The following is a 27,459-nucleotide window of genomic DNA, read 5'->3' on the forward strand; positions in this document are numbered from 1 at the left end:
TCTTCCTTCCTCTTGATAATTTCAGGGGAACTTGCTATCCCTAGTCAGAGGTCCCTTTCTTTTTTTTCTTTTTCTTTTTTCTTTTTTTGCAGAGGTCCGTTTCATCATGGCATTTAGACTTTCTTCTCAGCTATCTTTCCAGCTTCCTTAATTTTCAAATAACCCATCTATGAGTATCAGAGCTGGAATGGACCTCAGAGGTTGTCTAGTCCAGATTCTTTCCTTCTACAGATGAATAATCTGAGGTGCAGAGAAGTTAGGTGATTTGCCTGAGGTAATACATAAGTAGCAGAATTGGATTTTGAGGCCATGTCTTCTGACTCAGAGTTCATTGTTAAGGCACTAGGGTCTGGAAGGGACTTTCAGAGATCAATGCAGTCTACTCTCCTGTCTATAGGACCACATCTAAACATTCTAAACAAAAGACTTGTTTGTACTTTTAAAATATCTAATATTAAAGAGAGTCTGTAGCTTCCCTCAGTCAATCAAAAAGCATTTATTAAGCGTCAACTATGTTCTAGGCAGTGTGCTAGGCACTAAGATAAAAATGGAAGAGTTCCTGCTCTCAATGAGCTTATATTCTATGTATGAGCCCCCATTCTGTTATGTAACAACCCTTACACTCAGAAAATTTGTTAACATCCCACTTAGATCTTTTATACTTTAGTTTAAACCTATTTTCTCTAGCTTCAAGATGTGATAGACTATTGATTGAGAGATGTAATGTAGTAGATGAGACCTGGAACCAGAACACTTGAATTCTAATCTTGGCTCCAGCAGCTTACTAGTTGGGTAGCCTTAGGTAAGTCATTTACCTCCCTGAATCTTAGTTTCTTCATTTATAAAATGAGGATAATAATGTTGACACTATTTTATAGGATTGTTGTAAGCAATGAGCTTTGTATGCCCTAAAGTCCTGTATAAATGTGATTATTATGTTAAAACATTACTGAATTTTCCTTTGACATTTTCTTCATGATACTGAATAATCCTCATACCTTTAGTCTTTATTCAGAGGTTGTATTTTTCAATCTATAGTGACCTTTAAAAAAAAAAGAGAGAGATCAGATTTCCAAAAACACAGGTCTCATTCCTCTGCTCAAGGAGTTTCAATATCTTGTAATGCTTCTGGGATAAAATAGAAATTCTTCTATTTGGCATTCAAAGTCCTTCACAATCTGACTCTTACCTGTCTTTTCAAATTGGTTTCATGTTATTTCCCCTCACATACCCTTCATTCTGTCCCAAATGACCCACTTGCTGTTCCTTCTTCTAACCATGACCTTGATATGTCTTGTTCTATGCCCTCCAGCCTAGGTTAAAAACTCACCTTGGTAGAATAGTCAACCTCTTCCTAAATATCCTCTCACCTTAAAGTGGCACTTTATTTACATTGTCTTCCCTTGAAAGATCAGGGGAAAAGGGAAAAGTCAGAGAGATACTGCTGGTAAAGCTAGGCCTGGCTTTTTTTGAACAAATCTACTAAGAGGCAGTGTGGATGACATCTGATAAGATGGCAGTCACAGTTTCTGGTGAAATGTAGTTCCCTCTATCAATATCTCAAAAACAATAAGAAATGTTACAATCAGAACAAAAGATCAATAACTAAAAGAGAAAAATGAAAATAAACTTCTGAAAGGTAATCTCTGTGACAAATGAAAACCAGTATCAAAGAGCCTCACTATTGGGTGCACTGTTCCCCCTGTCATTCCTTTGCCCTCACCCTGAGCTGAAAACTGAGGGCTCTGCATAGCTGCTATTAGCCCTTTCCTTGACTCGTCTACCTTGGATCTGAAGTCTTGTAGGAGTCTAAGGGTTCTGAATGACAGTTGTAAAAGAGAGAGAAGTTTGGAAGTAACAATAGGAGGGGTAGATCTTTGCCAGTCATCCACAGTGGAGTTGCCCTATATCAATAATTCAATTAAAGCCAGAAATATGAGTCCCCAGGGAAAGTTAAAAAAATTAAGTGAAGTGACTGAGGTAGTGAACAAGTATAGGAAAACTCCTAATACAGTAAATAAAGATATACTCTAGAATACCAGGATAAAACTGCAAAAGAAGAGAATGATCCTGTAATAACTAAAATTAAAACCCAGAGAAGAGAACTAATTGGCTAAAAGGACTCTGAGAACAGTTGAAAGACCTACTAAAATTAAGGAAGGAAATGATCAAGAGTGAAATGAGAGCTCTTGATAAAAAAAAACCCTTGAAAAGAAAATCAACAGTTAGAAAAGCCTGAAAAAAAAAATCTTTCCAAGGTAAAGGATACCTTGATGAAAAAAAACCAACCAGGAATCAATTCAAAAATTCAATGATGCAACTAGAGCTATTACATCAAAGTCAAGAGACAGCAAAATTTGAAGAACACACAAGGTGTCTATAGCTCTATGAAGAATAAATGACCTGGGAAAATAGAGTACAGGGAGATAATTTAAGTTTCTTTGGGATGACAGGATATCATGATGAAAGAAAAACTTGGATACTTTTATTTAAAATGAATCTTCAAAGAAAATTGTCTATAAGTATTGGGACCAGAGGACAAAATGAAACTAGATAGATCACACAGATCATCATCATCAGAAACCCCAAATTTAACATGCCCAGAAATATGATTGTCAAACTGTAGAGCTTTCAAGTCATAGAAAAAAATAGTGCAAATGTCCAGGCCTAGAAGAGGCAGATAATATACTTAGTAACTTTGGTCAGAATTACAGAGGACTGTATATCTAATATAATAAAGAAAAAGAAGTATTAATATAGAATATTGAAAAACTGGGGGAAACTCTCATGGCCAATAATAACTTATCTTGAAAAGCTAATCATTTAATTTAACAAACCTCTACTAAATGTCTACTATGTACTATAAGGGACTGTACTAAGTAATGAATAATTGTCCTTGGCCCAGAAGGCCCTGGGTGTAGGTATTCCCTCTGACATATACTGGCTGTGTGACACTGGGAAAGATGTTTAGTCTTCCAGTGGATGAGGCATCTCTCTAAAACCATAAATTGCAGAGAAGGTAGAGGGAGTTCCTTACTGGGAGTTCCCTATACTAATCAAGTCACTGGTCTGGTCCCTATACCTATTCCTACTGTGTACCAGGCACTAGGTGGGGCCTGATAATAGAAAGGCAAACATAAAATAATTCCTGCCCTCAAAGAGCTTACATTCTATTGGAGGGGAGAACAACACAGAGAAAGTAAAATACAAATATACAAAGTATTTTCTGGAGAAAAGACACAGGTTTAATAGGGAGGGCAGTTTACTAACTATAGAATGGGAATTCCAGAGAGTACAGTGGAAAGTGAGGGTAGGATATGATAGGGTCGTGGTAGGGAAGGAGCTGACAAAGATAGGTTTTAGGGAGTAGTAAAGTAGTCAGAAAAGGGAATTTTGGCATAGTCAGAGTATGACTGAGAAACGAAGGGACTCTGAGTAGGACCATAGGGCAGTAACAATAGTAATATAGATTTGATGATCAATTCCTCAACAAGGTGGAGGTGGGGAGGAGGAATCCATATGGAAACAGTAGCAGGGCAGACAATTCTGCATGATCCTTGAGGCAAAAGTCAGTGGAGTCTTTGGGCTTGTCTGGCTAGGGGTGTGTGTGTGAGTGTGTGTGTGTATGCAGTACTCATCCCAATCAGCTCTGTCCTATTTACTCCAATTTTGAGCAGATTATCTTTTCCAAGGTAGTTGGGAACAGGAACATAGGAGGATCTTTGGTGCTTAGACTACTGGCAGTATGTAGGAGAAAAGATGGAAGGGTAATTGGCACATTTCTGGATCTTCCTGATAGTGAAGGCAAAATCTTTCAGGGCTTTGGGGAGAGAGGGAAGAGAAGGACTTTAAGCAGAATTACTGACTTCGTCACATTCCTTTTGAGAAAACCAGAGCTGGTCAAAATCTGTGGAAGACAAATGCAGTAGAAAAAAGAAACCTTGAAGTGTAAGCCCATTTGAACACCTTGAAAGGGTCAAGTGATGATACAAAGTATCACAAAGTGCTTCCATCCTGAAAATGATAAAACAGAATATTTAATCACAGATTTTCAACTGGGCGATGGGGGAACAAAGAAAGACACCCTCAGGGCTTGGGTATTCAGACACAGGAAGGTGCATTGAAAAGATCCCTAGAGCTGGGGTTTGTAGGGACTTGAGTGTGGAAATCATGGCTCTGATTATTTATTAGCTGAATGAATGTAAGTCACTTAATCCTCAAACTTCAGTTTCTATCTGTCAAATGGATTCAGTACTACTTGTTCTACTCTTCTCACAGAGTTCCCTCTTAAATTGCTATTTAAATATCAACTATTTGCTCCTCCAGTAGCCCAGGCCCTGTCTCTATCTCCTCACTCCAGCCCCAAGCCACTACTTTATCTCCATAAGCCAAACCCTTAAACTTGAGCAAGTACACCAGCTCAGTGCTTGATTTATCATCCAACCTTTGGTAGCTGCTTTCTAGTCTCATAAAATATTAAATACATCCATATTTTGAATATCACATTTTGATATGTTTTCACACCTCATTTACTACCAGAATCAAGGACGCCTCACATTTTTCATGGCAAAAGGCCCAGATTTGTCATGTTCCCATATTTTATTATATTTCCTTTCATCCGCCTGTCCCAAACTTGCATGCCATCCCTCTGTTTCACACTTGAGTGGCCACACTGATAGGCCACTCTGGCTGGATTATTTCTGGGCCCAAGTAGAAATGACCCATCCATTATCCCCAGGGGATGGATATTTACATAACAGTGTAAATATTTGAAGAAAGGCAAGGTCATTACTCCAGATATTTGTTGATCCCTCTTCAGACTTTATCCATATTAGCAATGGTACCTTGAGGAAAAAGTCATGGCTGCCTGACATTCCTTCAGATCTATTTCTCCTAGTTGTCACACGTATTCCATGTTCCAAGATTCTATGAACACCTGTGAGCATCATACCTTTCCAGCCTTCTTATGTTACTCCCCTCCACATATTCGGTACTAATAGGACAGTACTCTTGTACCCGTATGCCTTGGTTCACATACTTGGTCCATGATTCTCTGTTAGAAAGTCTGTCTTCCCTTCTTTTCCTGTTAATTCCTATTCATCCTTGTCTCCTTCCCAAAGACTTGTTCCTTTAGTAAGTAATCATCTTCCCCTCTCACTTCCTATAGCACTTGGTTCTGTACCTATCTAATGCCCATGTTCTGAATTACATTACCTGTGTTTTGTTCTCTTCACTTACTATACTGTGAGCTTCAGGAGGGCTGAGACTGTGTGTCATCCAAACTGTTTAACTCCCCTGCTGCCCAGAGCAGTGCTCAGAAAGGGGCTTTATTGAAAGAATAAATGGACTAGCTGAATAATGACCCCTGATCCTCTGTATATCTCCCAGTGCCATAGCAATGATGCTAACTATAAGAAAGACTCTTTAGATGTCATTCATGTTTTAAATCAGCTAAACTTGTCCATCTGATGCCAGAATCAACCTCAACCTAGGTAGAATACACAAGGCCCTCTGTTTTGTTACAATTTTGCCACTGGTATAGTCATTCCTTAAGGGATATAAGTATGTATGAATTGGGCTAAGGCATTGTGTTATCTAGGAGGATTAATATACAAAATCAGAACAGGAAGGAACTTCAAGGGTTTTCTAGCCTAAAGTTACCTGCATCAGAATCCTCCCTACCACATACCTGGAGTGGTCACCCAGCCTTTATAAAGTCCTGTGCTATGGTTAGATCCTATATATAAAGCAGTAGTTAAACCCCTGCAATTTATAGATGATTAAACTGAGGCACAGGGTGAGTGGGGAAGGGGAAAGTGACTTGGTCAATTAGGTAATAATTAGCAAAGCCATCATTTGAACCCTAATTCTATGACACCAAATCCAGAGTACTTTCCACCTTAGTGCAAGTTCTGCTCTGTGGCTGTGGAATGCAGCTTAAATATGTTTTCTAGATGTCTTGAAGATGCCAGGAAGGAATGCTATATTTGCAATTTGGAGAGACTTCAGTTTGAATCCTGACTCCATACCCACTAGCTGCATGACAATGGGCAAGTCACACAGCTTCTCTGAGCCCCAGGATCCTTACCTTCAAAAAGGGGACAACTTCTAGAGTATTTACCTCACAAGATTAGCATGAGGATTTAAAGAGATGTCTGCAAGGTGCTTTGTAAACCTTGAAAGCTATAGTTTAGCCCTTTGTATTATTATCACTAAGAAAAAGTTTTATATCATGAAATCCCATTAGTCAGTTAATGTATTCCCAGAGAACTGTGTAATTTGAAGCCATGTAATTAGAGACATTAAGTTTATGGAAGGTTGGTGGATGGGGACCTGTGAATGAGAGGTGGTCTTATTGCAGAAGGATGTTTAAAGGAAAAAAGCATGTAATGGAATCAGATCCAAGAGTAGCAGAACTGGAAGCATGTTTAGACATCATCTAATCTAGGGGTTCTTAACATTTTTGTGTCATAAACCTCCTAGAGAGTCTGGTGACCCCTTCTCATAATAATGTTTATAAATGTAGACAACAAAATATTTGAGGTCACAAAGGAAATAAATTATATTGAAATAAAGTTGTTCATATATCTGTAGATATCTATGGAAATATAAAAACATGAACTTGTTTTATTTATATCTATAGATCCATCTGGATCTATAGATATACACAGGTAGGTCTACAGAGATAGATTAAACGCTTTCATCTATATCTATGTAAGCAACTTTGTCTTAAGAAGCAAAATTTGTAATCAAAACAAGAACCCTTGACCTAGTCCAGCTCCTAAAAGAGGAAAATGAAGCGTGAGAAATATAGGGAGTCGCTTAAGTAGAGGTTAGTAATACTTGAATATGGATTATTTTAGCTGATTAAACCATTTCCATCCATTGTCATCAGACTAAGAGCATGTCCCTGAGGAAATGAAGACAAGAGGTTCCGAGCATAAGGTACTGTCCTGGGTCCTTGGCATATCAGCTTGGTGATTGATGGTTCACAGGTGCAGTGGAAAGCCTGAAAGAGGAATAGAGAGGAGCCAAACCCAAACAGCCATAGACAAGCAATAAGTTATGCTGTATACCATACTAGGCATTGTCTAGGCTACAAAACAGAAGAATAGGCTATAATCTGCCTTCAAGGGGGTTAAAACCTAATGGGGGGGGTACAAGGCACATATATAAAGCTAATACTATAAAGCACTTACTGGTGAATTAATGGTGTGTGTATTTTGTTCTAGCTATAGTTCAGATGAGTTGGAATTTACTTCATGCTGGGGTAGTCAGGGAAGTCTTCATGGAAGAGGTAGAACATGAGCTTATGCTTTGAAGTGTAAATAGCATTCAGGTAGATGGAAACAGAAGGATTCCAGGAGGGGAAAGGATAGTATGTACAGTGGTTGTAGAAACAGGCATGTTCTAGGGGCAGCTAAATGGCACAGTGGATAAAGTACCAGCCCTGGAGGCAGGAGGACCTGAGTTCAAATCTGGCCTCAGACACATAACACTTACTAGTTGTGTGACCCTGGGCAAGTCACTTAACCCTCATTGCCCAACCAAAAAAAAAACATTTAAAAAAAAAGAAAGAATAGGCATGTTCTAGTCATATTCAGGAGACAGTGAGGTGACTTGTGGGACTGGAGTGGAATTTGTATGGAAGAGAAATGAGGAATAAGGTTGAAAAGGAAGATTGAAGACAAATCTTAGTGGACAAAGAATGCCGGGCTAGGGAGTTTGAAGTTTTACTTATTATTGATGGGGAACCCTGGAAGATTTCATAGCAGTGAAGACAGTAACATACTGAGAGTGCTGTTGGAACTACATGGAATTGGGTGAGGAAAGACCGGCAGGGACACCTGTTACAAAGCTATTTTGAAAGTTCAGGTGTGAAGAGTCAAGGTGGGCTAGGGTGATGGCCATTGGTGTGGAAAGGAGGTGATACATTAAGAGACCTTATCAAGGAAGATCAACAGGAATTGGTGACTGATGAGATTGAGGAAGAGTTCTGCTAGACACAGCCTGATTTTTTTTTCCAGTTTAGGAACATTGCAAACTCACATGCATCTGGATGGGATGGGTGTATGTGGATAAGAAGCATCTTTATGTATTCTGTCTCACATTATTCGTTAAACTCCATATTTCTTTGTGTTTCACATTTATTGAGGTACATCAGGTTCATACTACTGGGCTACATATAGAATTTCTGAGATAGAAAGGACCAGGATGTACTGGTAAATGTTTAACAATTGGCTCTTGGGGGGAGAAAAGTATGTGTGACACACTTTAAAATTTAATCTGCATTATCAACATTTTCACCATCACTTTCTTAAATCTAGAAATCATCAGAACAATAACTCAAGTCCTAATTTGTAGCATTTGCTGATTTCCGGTGTAAATACTTACACCATGAACAGTAGACTCTCCTGAGACTTTAAGAGCTGGTTCCAGCATACCCCTCAAAGGTTATGTGTAGTCCCACCCAATCTGAGCAAAAATGCCTTTTACAACACCCCAGTAAGTGGTCATGTAGCCACTACCTGAAAACCTTTAGGAACAGGAAACTCACTACTATCAAACTACAAGATATCGTATCTGCCTTTTATTAATTTATCTGACTAACATTAACATAGCTTATGGACAGGGCAGCTGAAGCTAGCACTAGGTGTGTGATGTCAATTGCCCTGACTGTCACATACTCCACCCTTGTTTTCTTTTTTATGTTTCTGGAAGTCTTCAGCTCTGTCCCTCAGGGGCCTTGTACTTCTACTTTTAAGGGACATCTTTTCCAAAGTGAATCAAAATAGTTCCATGTTGGTAGACCCTCTGCCATGGTGGCCTCTGGACAGGAAACCATCTGCTAACCACCTTTTCACTTTTTTCTTTTCTAGTTTTGGGGTCATTCTATAACTCTCTGGCAAGGCTTTTATTGAATGTGATTTCTTAAAATACATAAGCAAATTGATTTTTCAGCCACCAGCGCCTGTAGCAAATCCCGAGTGAAGCTGGGACACCACCGTTGTAAGTGAATGGCATTTTAATTCTGTGTCATGTCTAGTAAACCTGAGCTCTTGAGTCACATGGAATAGGCAAGGGTCTCAGAGGATGGATCAGCCACTGAAAAAAGCTACCTGTGGCCTGAGTATTCTCATTCTATACCACCTTTGCTGCAACTGCAACATGCACTCCGTTTCTTCCCATCTACCCCATTATAAGGGTACCGAGATTTGGGCTGCAGGGAAGGGTGAAGGGAAAGAGCTGGAAAGGACCAGAGAAGATTCAAGGGGGTTTGGAGAGCTGTCTTCTGATATTTGGAAGGGTATCACATATAAGAGAGATTACATTTGTTCTGTTTTAAAAATGAAACAGGATATTATGTACTTTTAGTGACCAAGCTTGGCCCCAGAGAAGAGTTGAGAAAATGTATATTCCTCCCTTCTTTCTGGAGGTGGGGTACTATGGGTGTGGAATATTTCATATATTAGCAGACTTGGTCACTCTGTTGGCTGGTTTTGCAAAACTGTTTTTTCCCCTTTTTAAAAAAGTTCTTTGTTACAAGAGATGGCTTTCAGAGTAGAGGAGGGGGAAGGGATATCTTTAGAAATTAAGGTGATGTAAAAACAAGATACCAGTGGGGAAAAACAAATTTAAGTAGTGTTCAGCCTATGATTTCCCTCCTCCCTCTCTTTCCTTTCCACCCACCTCTTCTCCTCATTCCCTCCCTTTTCCTTTATCTGTCTTTAATCTCTACCCCTCTCTTTCTCACCTACTGTTCAAAATTCTCTCTGTCCCCCCCCACCTGTTCCCACACCCTAATTCCTCCTTCCATTCCATCTTGTCTTCATCTTTTCTTCCCACTCTCCTTCCTGTTCTTCCTCTCTTGGCATGGGTTGAGATTTATATGGTCATCCTGTACCCTGGCCATGTTGAAGCCTCAGAAAAGGAACTCCCAGTCACTGCAGTGAGCACAGAAGCCTCTGGATTACCTTTTATGAGCCCTGTGCCTTTAGCACTGAGCTGGGCTGAGTGAAGAGCTGGCTTCCTCCCCTCCCCCAGAACAGCCAAGTAATTGAAGAAAACATGAATGTTAATGATGCATTTAGCATTTGGAAGTTAGAGGGGTGATTAATATGTTGTAAGTTGTATATTAACACCTTCACGATGGCATAATGAAGACAAAATATACACTTGGAGACGAGATTGTTTATTCTTATGTGCCCTATTCCTGTTTTCCATACCCCTAAGCCCCAGGAAACAAGATGTTCTGGTCTGCAGGGGTTAGTGTTTCCGCATCAGCATGTGCTGAGTGATCTTTCTCACCTGTCTGAGGTCTCAGTGTGATGCTAAAAGCCTCCTTCTCTCACCTGGTCTAGAGGCCCTGTGTATAGAACACTTGGAATGCTATTGGATTCCAGTACCTTGGGGGTCCAGTCTAAGCAATGACATTGGCTCAGTGTGTGAGGCTGGAGCAGCTGGGGTCAGGAGGGGGCTTGAGAAACGTAGGGCAATGGGGTCCTCTCCTGGTGGCCTGTGGACCTGTCCTGTTTGCAATTTTCCTGCTAGAATGAGATAGGGAACTGTAGCAGAGGATAGAATCTCTGGGAATTCTGCCTAAATGGTCTGGCCTCTTGGGGATTTGCCCAATCTGTTCTCAGGAGGTCATTTTAACCTGGTCAGTAGGAAACACTGGGAACTCCAAGCCTGACTGACAGAACAAAGCAATTTAGATCCCAGGTACAGAGGCAGAGAATGGAAGTATTGGAAGAGAATGCTGGAACTCAAGACATGGGAATACTGATGCTGTAGGGGAAACTGAGGCTTATAGAAAGAAATTACTTGTCTGACTGAGATCACCCAGTGACTGAGCGACAGCCAGTGATGTAGCACTTCAGGCTAGTGCTAGTGGTGATTCAGTCCGTTTAGGGCAGCTAGGTGGTGCAGTGGTTAGAGTGCCGGGTCTGGAGGCAGGAAGACTGAAGTTCAAATCTGACTTCAGACCCTGGCTCTGTGACCTTGGGCAAGTCACTTAGTCTTTGTCTGGCTCAGTTTCTTTGAAATGGGGACAATACCTCACAAGGTTGTTGTGAAGCTCCATTGAGATATTTGCAAAGTGCTTAGCACCGTGCCTGGCACATAGTAGGGTTGGTACTATAGCACATAGTTGTTGCCGTTGTTGAGTCATGTCAGTCATTTCCGACTCTTCATGACCCCATTTGGGATTTTCTTGGCAAAGATACTGAAATAGTTTGCCATTTCCTTCTTCAGATGATTTTACAAATGAGGAAAGTGAGGCAAATGGGGTTAAGTGACTTGCCCAGGGCCTCACAGCTAATAATTGTCTAAGGTCACATTTGAACTCAGGTCTTTGTGACTTCAGGCCTGGTGATCTATCTACCATACCACCCAGCTGTCTCCATAGCACATAGCACAGAGTAGGTGCTGTATAAATGTTTATTCCCTTCCCCTTCTCCCTTTCCATTTGGGAGTGAGTTACTCTTTCTCTCCCGCCATGGTGTCTCCATAGGCCATAAAGATTGTATTGCCTGGTTGCTAATGTTCCTCTCAAGTGCTCACAAAGGCTGTCATACTCAGTGTTATGACAGGAATGAATGGGTCAAGTAACAGAACATGGAAAAGACTCATAGGTCATAGATTCAGTCCCTAAAAGGGCCTGCTAGAGTTGCTTTCTTCCTTGGTCAGTCTGTACCTTACATATTGGAAGAAAAGGGGCCAGGCAAGAAATGGTAAATGGATCATCCCACATCCATCTCTAGTACTTAAAAAAACAAACAAACTCTAATTATGTATTCTGTTGATGTTGAGTATGTAGCATCGAGGGCAACTAGGTGGTGCAGGGGGTAGAGCTCCTGGCATGGAGTCCAGAACACCTGAATTTAAATCCAGCCTCAGACACTTACTGGCTGTATGACCCTGGATGGGTCACTTGACTCTGTCTCAGTTTCCTTATCTGTAAAATGAGCTGGAGAAGAAAATAGCAAACCACTCCAGTATCTTTGCCAGGAAGACTCCAAAAGGGGTCATGAAGAGTAGGACACAATTGAAAACGACTGAACACCACTACCATATGTAGTATCAAAAGGTTTCCAATCCCTTCATTTTATTTAAAAATTTAAAATTTTAATTTAATTTTTCAATTAATAAGCATTCATCCTTCTTTTTCTCTCACATACCCTCCATTGAAAAAATTAAAAGAAAACCTGATAACAAATATGCATAGTAAGCAAAATAAATTCCTGCATTGTCCATGTCCAAAAATCCCTGTCTCATTTTGCAACCTGAGTCTATCACCTCTCAGTCAGGAGGTGGGCAGCGTACTTCATCATTGGCTTTCTGGAATCGTGGTGGGTCACTGCATTGATCAGAGTTCTTAAGTTTTATAAAGTTGCCTTTATAATGTTATTGTTATTGTGCAAAATATTCTCCTGATTCTGCTCATTTCATTCTATATCGGTTCCTACATGCCTTCCCAGATGTCTCTCAAACCATCTCTCTTATAGTTTCTCATGGCCCAATTATTCCATGGCAGAATTTCTCATGGCATAATTATTCCATGTATTCCATTATATACAATGCCACAATTTGCTTCACCATTCACCACTTATATACGGCCTGTATTAGTTTCTAGTTCTATGCCACTTCAAAAAGAGCTGGGTAAGATATTTTTCTTCCCATAAGCCTTTTTCTTCTTTCTTTCATCTGTTTGGCAATACTTTCATTTTACAGCAAAGGAACTGAGAAACAGAAAAAGTATTTTCCTTAGCATCATATGGGTAATATGGAGCACAGCTTGATAAAAACTACGTGCTCAGTTTATTACAGCATGCCCTTTATATGTGTTTGTTCAAGACCACACAGGGCTAATCACAGAATCATAGAATTTGAGAGATGGAAGGGACCTCAGTGGACATCTAGTTCAACCTATAATGAAAGGAATCTTCCCTATCCCTCGCCAACACTTGGTCTTCCGTTTTCTACTGGAAGATCTTTAAGGAGAAAGAACCCATTATTTCTCTGGTATTGAGAAGTTTTCATGACATCAAGACTAAATAGGCTTATTTTCAACTTTCTCCCACTGCTTCTGGCTCTGCCTTCTGAGGTCACACAGAACATTTTGGTTCATTTGTTTTATAGCCCTTTGAATACTTGAAGACAGCTATAAGTTCTCCCTTGAGTCTTCTCCAGACTAGACATTTCCCGTGGTTTCTACAAATCCTGATGTGTCGTGGACCAAAGGCCCTTCACCATCCTGGCTGTACTCCTCTGGACACTTTCTAGTTTATCAGTGTCTTTCTTAAACTGTGGTGTTCAGAACTGAACGTAATATTCTAGATGAAGTCTGAGGAGAGCATAGTGCAGCAGAATTATTACCTCCCTGTTCCTAGAAGTGTTGCCCTTCTTAAGGCATCCCAAGAGCTTACGCTGTTCCTGCAGTCTATTAAAGTCTCCAGTTATTTTTCAGAACAATTTTCTGTCTAACCACACCTTCCCATCTTATACTTATGAAATTGATTTTTTTTTGCACCTAGGTACAAAACTTTACATTTATCCTTGCTGAATTTCGTCTTATCAGATTCATCCCAGTCTATCAAGATCCATCTGTATCCTGACTCTGTCTGTGTTAGCTATCCCTCCTAGGTTTATGTCATCAGTAGATCTGATGCATCTATATCATTATTCAAGTCGCTGATAAAAATGTTAAATAGCATTGGCTCAAGTCAGTCAATAAACTGTGCCAGGCACTGTGCTAAGTGCTGGGGATACAAATAAAGCAAAAGACAGTCTCTGCTTTCAAGGAACTCACAGTCTAATGGGGAGAGCACATGCAAACAACTATGTGCAAACAAGCTACAAACAGAATCAATTGGAGATAATCAAAAGAGGGAAGGAATTAGAATGAAGGGGGATCGGGAAGGGCTTCCTGGAAGAAGGATTTTGACTGGAACTTAAAGGAAACCAGGAAGCAAAGATGAGGAGGAGAGACTTCAAAGCATGGAAGATAGCCAGTGAAAATGCTTAAAACCTGGAGATGGAATGTTTTGTTTGAAGAACAGCAAGGGGACCAGAATACTTGATTATAAACTATGTGGAGATGAATAAGGCATAAGAATACTGGAAAGGTAGGAAGGGACTCATTATGAAGGGCCTTATATGCCAAATACCTGAAGGTGATAGGAAGTCACTGAATTTTGTTGAATTGGGGAGGCATAACTGGGAGGTGACATGGTTAGACCCATCAGACCAATTTGACAGCTGACTGGATGATGGATTGGAGTAGAAAGAGACATTCCAGCAGAGAGAGCCACCAGCAGGCTATTGAAATAGCCCAGGCATGAGGTAATGAGGGCCTGCACCAGGATGGTGATAGTATCAGAGTTGAAAAGGAGGCATATACCAGTGATTTTACAAAGTAAAATTGGCAGGCCTTGGCAACAAATTAGATTTGGGGGATGAGAGTGAGTGAAGAGTTGAAGATGACATCTAGGTTGTGAGCCTGGGTGCCTAGCGCACCTGGGGTATTCCAATGAAGACCTTATGCCACATTGATATTAAATGTTGAATGTGGCCACCCAACCAGTTTTCAATCAATGTGATTTTATTATTGTCTAATTCATGTGTTTCCATCTTTTCCACACGAATAGTATGAAATACTAGCTAAAATCTAGGTAGGCTATGTCTGTAGCATTCTCCTAATCTGCTAGTTTAGTAATTCTGTCAGATAAGGAAATGAGATATGCTCTGGAATGAACTATTCTTGATAAAGCTATGCTGGCTCTTTGAAATGACTGCTTGCCTTTCTAGTTGTTTACCAACTATCTTTTTAAATGATCTGTCCTAGAATTTTCCCAAGAATCAAATACAGACTGTTCTGTCTCTCTCTCTCTCTCTCTCTCTCTCTCTCTCTTTCTCTCATGGTTGCTCTCCCATTTCCATGACCTTTTACTTATCACTGATGGTGATTCAGCAAGCATATCTGCCGGCTAGCTAGACCAGCCATCAGTGGTATCTACCTAGATACTCTGTTACTATCTTCTTCCTTGAGTATCGGTTCCCTGTTAGTCATTTTTGTTTTCTCATTTTCAATATAAAAGTCATTCTCCTTTGTAGAGAAAATAGAAACAAAATTAGAATTTTATAGTTTTTCCTTCTCTCTGTTGTCATTTATCCTTGTTCTGTATACCCCAAGTAAAAGTCCCATTACTTTATTGACCCTCTTTCTTTCCCTCTCAGTATTTCTAAAACAAACAAAAAAAGATAACCCGACCTATTCTTTGTTGTCCATAGCTTCCCTCGCCAGCCTCAGCTCATCCTGAGCTTTAGCATTTTTGATGTGATTTGCTACAATACTGAGCCACATTCTTATATTTATCCTCTGTTATTTGGACTTACTTCCATCTTCTAGACATTTCTTTTAGAGACCTGAGTTGGTGAGTTTCCTGTGCATCCACAATGATATATATCTTCAGACAAATCTCATTTTTCTTCCTCATTGAAATTGTTTCCTTTTATGTTTTCAGAATTTCATTCTTAACTCACGTTCCTTATGGATTAATTTAACCGGAAGCATTTCAGTCCACAAGATACTACTTATCTTTCCTATGAATCTTTTGAAATATTCTCTCCCCAAATAACATTGTGCCTGGATTTATTCTCCTCTATCACAAATTCTACAATCACTTTCCCCCAAGGTTTCCATCATTTCCACTCCAGCAACTAGTTATTCCATGTTAATGACAATCAAATCCAGAATAGAATTTCCCAATGTTGGTTTCCCACACTTTTTGAAGGATGAAATTATCATTAAGACAAGTCAAGTTGTTATTAACTGCTCTGCTTTTGGCAGAGAGAGGAAGAGAGTTCTAGCAGTTGTATATCAGTACAATATCATGCCTCAGGTTGAGTTGTTTTTCAGTCACGTCCAACTCTTCGTGACCCCATTGGGAGTTTTCTTGGCAAAGATACTGGGTTGGTTTGTCATTTCCTTCCCCAGCCCATTTTAGAGCTGAGGAAACTGAGGCAAACAGGATTAAGTGACTTGTCCAGGGTCATGCAGCCAAGTGTCTGAGGCTGGCTTTGAACTCAGGTCCTCTGGACTCCAGGTCTGGCCCTCTATCTACTGTGCCACCCAGCTGCTCTATGCCCCAGTGACAGCTCAAATCTGAAATATTTCCTCAGTATTTTGGCTTACAGGAATCTATCCTTTCTGTGAAGTCTTATTGAATTTATAGTACAGTTCAGTTTTCAGTTACTTTTTTACTATTTAATTTGTCTTTCTGACTAGATTATTAGCTCTCTTGGATTGGGGGAGTTAAGTGGACCAGTGGATAGAGTTCTAGGCCTAGAGTCAAGAAGATCAGATTCAAATTCAGTCTCAGATACTTCCTATGGGTGTGACACTCGGCAAGTCACTTAACCTCTGTTTTCTTCAGTTTCCTCAACTGTAAAATGAGGATAATAACAGCAATCTGTCAGGGTTGTTGTGAGGATCAAATGAGATAATATTTGTGAAGCTTTTAGCACAGTGCCTAGCTCATAGTAGGCTCTGTATAAATGTTTATTCCCTTCTCTCTTCCCTGTGTGATGACAGAAGCCATGCCACTCTTCTCCTGTGTCCTCTCCATAATACCAGCACCATAGTTTGCTGGGTGTGTAGTTTATCTCCTTATCTTTAATTGAGAGAGTTGTACTAGGTCATCCCTGAGGTTCCTCCTAGTTCTAAATCTATGAACATATGATCCTGGTTGAGAGTTAAATAATTATTGATTGCCTGATTAGCAAATTCATATATCAGAGTTCTACTTAGGTTTCTTTGGAAGAGAGTGATGATTTGATGGCTTAAGAAGACTCTGATATCCAGTCCTTGAATCCCATTAGCACCCCCCTTGCAAGACACAAAGATGGGGTCACAGCCTGAGTGCCCTGCCTTTCCATTAAAAGGAAGCTGAATAAGAGGTATGCACTATGATACAACAGCCTGCCTTCATCTTCCATGCCTGCCTGAGCTCCCTACACCCTTCACTGGCTCCCAGTGTTCATGACTTCTGGCTTCCATCCCAGTTCTTCTGTGTCTGCATCCTTTTGACTTCTCACTTCAACCCTTTCTCTGTATGTACTCTTCACTACCCCCAGTACTTCCTTTATTCCCCCAACCACCACCTCTATTCCCCAGCTATGGATACAGCATTCTGACCCTGACCCATGCTCAGGGCCTCCTAGGAAGGGCAAACATGTGAAACTGAAACTGGATGCTAGTGGTTTTAATAGCTTTCTGATAATTTATAGACAGGCAGTAATTACTTTAATGAAGGAAGAAGATCTTAGTTAAAACAAACAAATGATTAAATTTGACAATAGAGGTTGTAAAGGGATCCTAATTAATGAAAGGGCTAATTGTACGTGATCTGAGTATGAACTGGATTTTGGTCTTTAACTGTGACAAAGATGAAAGATGGCATGTTTCTGTATGCACTGGTCAGTCAGCATGCCCTGGATATGAATCAGCTTTTGGTCTTTAACTGTGACAGAGATGAAAGATGGTATGTTTCTGTGTATGTTGGTCAGACAACCAACGTCGTGGATGGAGCCTGCCATTTTGTGCAGACACCTGTCCTGGGTGCTATAGGAGACACAAAAGACCCAGCTTCTGCCTTCAATGAGCTTGATGCTAGGCGGGGAACTGGACAGAAGCTCATATGACATGGACACAAGAGGAAAATGTTTACATTGAAAACTTGTTTTGGTTGTAGTAAATAGAGCAACAGTTCAAGAGAAATGCTGGAGTGAACACTTATGGAACCCAAAGGAGTCAGGGGTGAGGTCAGGTGCTGCCTTGGAGGACAGGAGGGCTATGTAGCCTTGGTCATCTTCCTGAAATTTTCTGGACCTCAGGTTTCTCATCTGTAAAGTGGGAGGGAGGGGTTGGAATAGATGATTTTAAGGTCTAGTGCAAGGGAGGGGAGCCTGCAGCCTCAAGGCCACATGTGGCCCTCTAGGTCCTCAAGTGCAGCCCTTTAGCTGAATCCGAACTTACAGAACAAATCCTTTTATTAAGAGGATTTGTTCTGTAAAACTTGGACTCAGTCAAAAGGCCGCACCCAAGGACCTAGAAGGCCACATGTGGCCTTGAAGCTGCAGCTTCCCAACTACAAGTTCCCAACCTTTGGTCTAGTGGAAAGAACATTGAACTTAGAGTTATTGGACCTTATTTTAAATCTAGGGTCTGTCACTTACTACCTATATGACTTTGTCTAAGTCACTTGTGTTCTCTGCACCTCAGTCTTCTTCTGTAAAATGAGAATGTTAGAAAACATGACCTCTAAGGTCCCTTCCATTGCTAGATCCTATGTTCCCTTCTGGTCTAACATTCTATGGATAGATGATTCTGTGACTCCATGGAGAAAGTGAAGTATTTTTTAAAATGCATTTTTATTGATATTTTTGTTTTTTTACCTCACCATATTTCCCCCAAATACTCCTTCCCCTCCCTCTCCCAGGGAGCCATTCCATATAACAAATCATATTTTTAAAGACGAAAAAAGAAAAAGGAGAAAAAGAAGAGAAAAATCAGCATAACTGATCAACACGTCAAAAAAAGTCAGAAGATGCATACAATGTGACATATTCATAGACTTCTCACCATTGCTAAGGGATGAGGGAGGGTACTATGCTTGTTTTTTGTAATAGGGAGTGAGTTTTAAGGAAAATTTTGAAGGAGAGTGAAGGAGAAGGACAATATACACAGAGCAAATGTACAAAGAGTGAGCAAGTGTCTGCTGGGAGCAGGAGAGGTAGTAAGATGTAGTGGATTTTTTTTCATTTAACAAATTGTTTTATTGAGTCTTTTTTTTAATACCACTTTTATTTCCCCAGAACTATCCTTCTAGACAAGCACACAAGTAAAATAGACCCTCGCAACAAAGAATTATATATAGTTAAGTAAAACAAACTGACACATCGACTCTGGTTAACAACATATGTCTAATTTTGCACTCTTAGTCTACCATCCCTTGACTGAGAAGAGGGAGGCATGTTTTATTGTCCATCCTCTCAAGCTGAATGGTTGTTGCATCGATCTGAATTCCCTTGTCTTTTAGTGTTTTTCTTTCCATTATTGTGGTCACTGTGTATATTGTTTACTTGGTTCTACTTCTTCCACTGCATACAAGTGTTTCCAAGACTTCATACAAATCTTCATACGTTTTCTCTGAATTCCCCATATTCCTCATACATTTTTCTTATAATGTGATATTATTCCTTCACATTCATATCGTAACTTGCTTAGCCATTCCTCAGTCAATGACCCCTTTTGTTTACAGCTTTTTCCCTAGCACAAAAAGTGCTTTTCTGAATAGTTTAGCACATATGGGATTTCCCCTCTGTTTTTACCTTCTTTAGGGTATATGGCAAATGGTATTGGGGGTGGGATGTCAAAGGCTATAAAAAATATAGTCACTTTCTAGCTTTAGTTCCAAATTATTTTCCAGAATGTCTGTACTAACCAAGTAGCATATTAATAATATGCTTGTCTTCCACAGTCCTTTTAGCATGAACTATTTCTGTCTTTTCAGCTTTGCCAATTTGCTAGATGTGAATAAAACCTTGGAATTGTTCTAATTTGTGTTTCTCATATTATTAGTAATTAGGGAAATTTCCTTCCCATGATTTTTGATAGTTTTCTATTCTTTTAGAAACTATTTGTTACTATCCCTTGACCTGGATTTCTTTTTAAAAAATAAGGAATAGAATACTAAAGTTGGAAGGAGATACAGATCCTAAAAATGAATCTCATCTCCCGCATCCTCAACAATACTTATTCATCTTCTCCAGCAATGTAGAGTGACCCTAACAAGCCAGTCTATTCCGTTGTTGAACAACCCAAAATGCTAGGAAGCTCTTCCTTCTATTGTGTCATTTCCCTAGAATGTCCATCCATTACTCTTAATTGTACAGCTCTCTAAAGCCAAACAGAACAAATCTAATCCCTTTTTCATGTGAAAATATAATATCGTAATGATGAGAGTTAAGCATGATTTTCCACATGATGGGATTCAATGGTGGTGATAAAGATGCACTGGCCCCTGTTTGTAGTCAGCATCAAATCCACTTGATTCTAATTCTGGCTCTGCGGTTACTTAGCTAAACTTTGACAAGTCACCACGTTCCACCAGCCTCAACTTTTTCATTGGTGAAGTGAAAGAATTCGACTAGGTGATCTCCAAGGGCTTTTCCCATTAAATCCTATAGTCTTACATACATAATGTTTCTCTCTGGAGTGGTAGTTCCAGGTCATTGGGCAATGAAAGTTATTGTGGTCAGACTGTATAGACAGCTGGTGCGAGGGTCCTGAAGTCAGTATGAGGTTTAATGTAAGGGTGCTCAGATACAAAAAATGTCAAATTGAAGCATAAACCTGGCCTGATGTTTGCTTTGTACTCATAGACATCAGAGACCGGTGGTTCATTCATGAGCCATGACTCTTTCATTGTTTGGTACTGGTTAAGTATAGGGTTGGAGGCTCTTGTGCAGGTTTCCCTTGTGGCAAAAGGGAGATTATACTTGCCTTTCTGAACCGAAATGTGTCAGGGGCAGGGAGAGAGAGCTGAGTCTATTTAATTAGCTGCTGTTGGTAAAAAGCTTGAAAGAGACAAAGCTCTAGATAAGAGCTAATCCTAGTAAGCTGTACAACTTTGGTGTATATTTGCAATATATAGGGGACAAGCAGGAATGGGGGATTTAACCAAGATCCAAGTCCTCAGAGTGAGTGCATGCATATGTGTGTGTGTGTGTGTGTGTGTGTGTGTGTGTGTGTGTGTGCGTGCATGCGCGTGCACCCACACACACACATGCCCTTGGGGGATCATTGGAGGGGGGGATTATTATTGGAAGGCTGTATCTAGCTGTGCAGAGTGGAGGTTCCTTAATCCCAGTTGAAGGTATATGTGCTTTTGTAGGGCCGTGGTCTGACAGTAACAGGACTGGAGAGCTACGTTAAGGTCTCCATCATCAATGTCTTCAGTCTCTAGCACCATGTAAACAAAAAACCAAAACTATCCTGATGAAGTACATTGGTAAAGTTACCAGCCCAGCTAGAATCTGGAGCTAGGGATCCTTCCATTGCTCAATATCCTACCCACTCCAGTGTTCTTTCCTTGGCAGTATGTCTTCTGCCAACAACTGTACTCACTGCACATTCTACTCTTCCACTCCTATCCCAAGGCCCATCTCTGAATTCTCATCAGCTAAAAAGAGTCTACATATCATGATTGCTCCACCACCACCCAGAGAATATGGGGACCTCACTCACAGAAAAACAGATTGGTCGGAACTGCAAGGGACCTCAGGGGCCACGTGCTCTAATTCATTCCTGGACAAGAGTTCCTGCTACAAGTCTGTTGGACAAATGGTCATCTAGTCTCTCCAGTGGAGTAGAGGGTTGGGGGTGGAATGGGGAGGCTCACTACATTCTGGGGCAGCACATTCCACTTTGGGCTAGTTCCATTTCTTAGGACGTTTGTCATTACATCAGGCTTCTATCTGTTTCTTTTCAACTTCTTCCCCATTGCTTTTGGTTCTGACCTTTGGGGCTCATCTCTCGTCCACAAGACAACTCTTCAAGTACTTAAACACAGCTACCACGTTCCACCTGAGGCTTCCGTCCTCAATGTCAAACACGGCCAGTTCCTTCAGCTGATCCCCATACAGCATGAACTTGAAGCTTTCATCCTCCTTGCTGCTATGTGCTAGAAGCTCTCCAGTTTATCAACATCCTTTCTAAAATGTGGTGCCCAGAAAGAACATAGTACTCCAGGTGTGGCTGGGTGAATGCAGAGTACATTTCATTATTCTTGGAAATCATACCTTCATGCAAATTGCATTAATTTTTTGGCTGTTATATCATTGTGTTGACCCTTAGAGAGCTCACTGCAAAGGCCATTGCCTCTGGGCATATTCATGAGTCTCTGTGTTCCAGAACCCAGTCATAGGAATATATTTCCCTATAGGAGTGTCTCTGGATTTAGAACCAGAAGAGACCTCAGAGATCTGTCCACAGGAAATTAACACAGAGAAGGAAAGTAACTTACCAAAGATTCTAGATCAGAGGTATCAAACTTGCAGCGTGTTCACCACATGTAGCCTGCAAAACTGAAGTGTGACCCAAACCAGATTAAAATGTAATTGGGATATGTTTAACAGAATAAAAATACAATACAACATACATAATGTTACTCTATGGTTTTGTAAATCAATAAGCGGCCTGCAGGAATCTGTTTCAATTTGAGTTTGACACCAACGTTCTAGCAGCAGTAATTAGAGCTGGTGTTTGAACCCATGTTCTCTGATCAATTCCGAGAAAGCCATGCAGGCTCAGATGGATCTGCCCTTTTATAGTTCCACCCCTGATTTGTCTACCAGCTGCTACCTTGGTTCTAGGAAGGCACTTCTGAAAAGCTGATTTTCTAATACCATCTTGATTTGCATGTCTGTGCAAATATCTGTGTTTATGGACAAATAGGCATTTAGCAACATTGACTAGAATGAGGATGGGGCTCCTCCTTTGAGGTCTCTCCATATATTGAAATGCCAAACTTTTTTCTAATCAATCTAAAAACTCATTAGTGACTCCCCTGAATTATGTACTTATCAATGCTACTGTTTTGGCTCTCATTCGACGTTTGGAGAATACTTCTGTTTCAGCCCCTCAGATGAATTCATCCTTGCCTGGCAGTTGTTTGGACCCTGACTTGTTCTCTTGCTTCTAGGAAACACAATCCTGCCAACTCCTGCTCCTCCCCCTCATTGTCCTGGGGATCCCCCCAGGGCCTCTCAGTAACACACTCAGTAACATAGCCTTCCTGTCATAATGGACTACAGTGTAGGGGCTTTGCTGGGCTGTGTCTTGGTTAGTTGGCTTTTGCCTCCTGGGAGAAAGGCTCAGCGGTCATGCAATGGAGTGCCAAGTACTTTGTTATCATTTTTCATCAGTTTCACTTTCTTTCCCCACCCCAAACATTTTCCTCATAAGAATACTCTGAATATTTTTGAGTTGCATTCATTCTACAGATGGGGCACAGACAGGGATGGACCTTGTTAAAGACAGCACAGCAAATCAAAGGGCTGAGGTGAGAGTTCTTGACCCAACAGCCTCTTAGCATACTCTGTTTGTACTGTTCTCTTTCTGGTCCCATTTGGCAGTAGAGGCATCTGATGCCACCCACAAGGGTAGTAGTGTCATACATTTTGAGCTAGAAAGGATTTCAGAGATCAGATGCTTTCATTTTACAGATAAGGAAACTGAGGCCCAGATAATTCAAGTGATTTGCTCAGGGTCACAAGTAAGTAGCAGAGCCAGGATTTGAACCTGTGTTACCGACTCTAACTCAGCGCTGTCTCCGTTGCTTCCCACTGCCTCCCCTGGGGTTGAAATAGCATTGGCATTCCCTTCAGTGTTTTGAGAAGCAGGAGGATCCTTGAGGGAATCATTCACCTCTGAGTGGAGGAAGGGTTGTGATCTGTGTTTAGAGAGACTGACTAACGTTTCCTGGCTTTTAGACATGAGTCTGGCCTTGCTGCAAATTGGGTCATAATCCAAGAGCTGTGGAATCTTTGGAAGGTTCCCCTTGTGATGTATTGTGATCATTCAGCTCATGGGTCAATAATCCCTCCACTAAGGGATTCCCCAGGCACACCTTAACTGGAGCTCAGAGCCATTAAGACAGCCGTGGAGGAAGAAGCCATTGGAAGTGGGGCCTCAGAAAGCTACAGGTTAGATAGCCCATCCAAATTGGCTATGACATTGCATCCATGAAGTACCACTGCCAGCTCTCTTATCAGAGCTCCTGAGATAGCTTGGACCATTTAAAGTGGAGGATTTGACCCTGAACCTATGCTTGGCACACAGTGGGTTGGGTAGGTAGGGTAGGTAGGGTTTGTGGATGAAAGGATTTATCTATCCTCTGGATAACACATGAGCATCTGTGGTTGGAGAGAAAGGATCTGATTCTCTTTACTCAACATTCCTCCTTTCTTCTCTCCAGATCCACATAACTCCTTGTCTTCTGCTCTGCCCTCACCTTCCCCACACATACACTATTGTTTCAGGAGTTATGAGGAAAATCTTAATAGTAGATATTTTGGGAGGCTAAGCATGTACAAAACTCTATGCTAGGTCAGGGATAAAAAGAAATATGGAATATAGTCTCTTGTTCTTGGGAACTCTGGGGCTAACTGGGGAGACAGGACACACACATGAAAAGAGAACCCATGAAAATAACACAGTGTTTGGTGCAAAATGATCCTGATAGGCAAAAATTGAGAAGGGAGGTCAGAGGAGGAATTAATTACTATGGTCCTTGATGCTTGTTGAAGGCTTTGTGGAGGGGAGAATCCTAGGCTAGACGTTGAAGGAAGGGGGAAGTAAGCATTTATATAGCACCTACTGTGTTCCAAGTACTGTGCTAAGCATACTTTTTCCTTTTTTTTTTTTTAACAACTATTACCTCATTTTATCCTCACAACAATCCTGGGAGGTAGGTGCTATTATTACCCATTTTACAGTTGAGTTGGAGTGGGTAACCTTAAGCTCTGAGGTGAGCATGGAGGCTGGTATCAGCAGTGTTCAGAAATGGGGCTGGGAGAATGACCTTGCATAGAAGTCTTTCTAGTTGCTTTCCTTGTCATGGTTCAGCCCAACATGGGGAGACCCACAAGCGTCCTGGCTGGATAGGATAGCAGGATCAGTACTTAGGAGCTGTCAGAGAGAAATATTGGAATCCTTTGAACAGGTAATCATAGGATATGGTAAGCTTGTTCAGCACAAAAAGGGCTCATTGGAGCAGAAATCCCCCTCCTAGATAATCGATAAGGTTTGCCTTTGAGAAATTCCAGCCAGATAGAGTTTTCCTTTGGGCTTGGGTTGTAGGGGTGAAGTCACAGGTTGAAAACAGATTAGGGCATTTCAGACTGAAATATCTTCAGAGTGCTTAAGCAGAGTGAGAACTAGGGTTAGACCAGGTAGGCAGATTCCCAGGGTGCAACAATTTAGGGACCCTGTTTAATATGGCTTTATGTAGATGCTTATATTTTTGATGCCAGTAAATTCACCTCTCTGCCGACTTTTGGCATTTGTTTTGTGATAGATCTCTTCACATGTATCACTGGAGAGTCTCAGAGAGTCTTATGCACAGTAACACACATACAATTTTTAAACTTTGCCTAGGGCACACATGGCCTTGTTCTGCCTCTGATGTTTTTCTGCTGTATCTAAGACCAAGCTTACATTTTTCCATCCGTGGTACAGCCTGACACTGTAAATCTGGTTCTGAACAGAAAGATGCACTTTCTACCTTTAGGACACAGGCCTCCTCTGACCTTCATAGCCTCTCTGTACCAACCTTAAATGTTCGCTCTTCCCTGCTCTCTCCTCCCTGTGTCTCTTCAACTTTGCTCAGCCTCTTTGTTGCCGTTATGAGAGGCTAATGGGAAAATTGCTCACAGATGGCACGAATAATATGGAAAAGAGTCTCTCTCTTCAGTAGAGCAACACAAGATAGTGTTTTTAAATGATTAAATTGTTACCACAATAATTATGCTGAATACTAAGCACCTTCCTTTGTGTGACTTCAGGCTCTTGTTGAAGGCTTTGGGATAAGGGTAGGAAGGAGATGCCGGTGGGTACTCTAGGGAAGCTACTAATAGAAAGTTCACTTGAGTTGGCAGCCCGACTGGCCTTTATGGCAATTAGAAATGTGTCTGGGAGCCTCACTAGGACAGTAGCTTCAAACCTGGGGTCTTGTCATGACCTTAGATGAGAGATACTTCATCATCGTTGGCCTCAGTTTCCTTGTCTGTAAAATAAAGGGAATGGATTTGATGATCTCTGAAGATTTCTTCTACCTCTAGATATATGCAATCATACTCTATTCTGATTATCCCCTATGTAACCTTGGGGTGAGCTGGGATAGGGGGAGGCCTCCCTGAGCTGGGGGATACCCTGGGCAATATCGTAAGGTTGACAAAGTTACTCTTCTGTGGTCCTCTCTTAAGACTGTAGGATCCTAGATCCAGAGCTGGAATTAACCTCAGAGGTCATCTTGTACAATGCCTTCTTTTTACAGATGAGGAAACTGAGGCATAGGGAGGTTAAGTGACTTGCCCAAGATCACACAGGCATTTGACATTCGAGGTGGGATTTGAGCCCAGGTCTCCCAACTCCAGGGCCAAAGCTCTTTGAATTTTTGACTCTTTCCTCTTCTGTGTCCTCAACCCCTAGATAATCACCCTTGTCACTGTGGCTCCCCAGACAACCTGACTCTTCTGAACAGTGTATCCCATGCTCTAAAATAATCCCTGCCAGACTCTAAGCTTGTCCTCTTGGTGATCTCCCTTCATAGAACACCACTGGTTCTCCTTCACCTACCTAATTCTTCTTGTTGTTCAGTCGTTTCAGTCACGTTCAACTCTTCGTGACCCCTTTTAGAGTTTTCTTGACAAAGATCTCAGAGTGGTTTGCCATTTCCTTCTCCAGCTCATCTTATAGATGAGAAAACTGAGGCAAACAGGGTTAAGTAACTTGCCCAGGGTCACACAGCTAGTATGTGTCTGAGGCCAGATTTGAACTCACAAAGATGAGTCTTCCTGACTCCAGGCCTGGCACTCTTATCCACTTCGCCACCTAGCTGCTAATCTAGTTCTTACCCTCCATCATTAAAACTCCCTCTTACTGTCAGTCAGTTGCCATAGAGAAAAGTGATCTGAAGATAGACCAACTCCCACGGACTTGTTAAAAACTACATATAGTATAGTGGAGTAGAAGGAGCCCTGGTGGAGGAGACAGGAGACTTGGATTCTCGTGGCTTCTTGGCTGCTAAGTAGCAGCGTGGCTTTGAGCAAATCATTTCCCTTTTCTGAGTATAGTTTCCTCATCTGTACAATAAGGAGGATGGACTTCACTAAATGATCTCTAAGGTCCCTTCTAGTTTCAGTCATCCAGGATAATAACTTTATATGTTATTCCTCTGAGGGCTTTTCAAGTTTTTAAAGAGGGCCTGGAGACAGGAAGCTTTAACCCAAATGGCCCTCTCATGGTGGGATGATCTAGATGCTATGAAAAAAAGATAGGCAGTGGGGATACTATTGGGCATAGGGGCATTCCTGGCCCCATAGGCAGCCACCATCTGCCTACAAATTAAGCTGGTATTGCTTGGACCCTCTGTGATATGTCATCCAGAAATCATCTCCATTCACTGCCTCTACATACCAATGTTCCCTAATCTATGCCATGATTTTATTTTTAAAGATCTCTAAGGATGAGAATTTATACCAAGGGTGGAGAAACTTATTTTCCTATAGATGGCCAATGACCCTCAGAGAGACAAAAAACTAGTCGAGGGTCTCTTGGAATTGAAATACAACTTTAATTTAATTAGTTATGGGGGTGACGAAGATTTGACAGGG

The 27,459-nt window shown here is 41.1% G+C and overlaps 1 protein-coding gene across 6 annotated transcripts in view; it reads left to right on the forward strand.

The window, feature by feature from the left end:
- The window catches only part of GRIK4 (glutamate ionotropic receptor kainate type subunit 4), a 689,615-nt gene that overhangs the window by 169,135 nt on the left and 493,021 nt on the right, over positions 1-27,459 (forward strand). Inside the window, exon 1 of one of the 6 annotated variants that reach the window (XM_020984855.2) lies at positions 23,689-23,769. The exons of the other annotated variants lie outside the window; for them this stretch is intronic. The gene's annotated coding sequence lies outside the window, so the exon portion shown is untranslated. Of the gene's footprint in view, positions 1-23,688; positions 23,770-27,459 lie in introns of those variants that run through there. 6 annotated transcript variants of the gene reach the window in all.

The sequence above is a fragment of the Phascolarctos cinereus genome, unplaced genomic scaffold, assembly GCF_003287225.1.
Source record: "Phascolarctos cinereus isolate Bilbo 61053 unplaced genomic scaffold, phaCin_HiC Scaffold_726;HRSCAF=1367, whole genome shotgun sequence".
NCBI classification, from domain to species: domain Eukaryota; kingdom Metazoa; phylum Chordata; class Mammalia; order Diprotodontia; family Phascolarctidae; genus Phascolarctos; species Phascolarctos cinereus.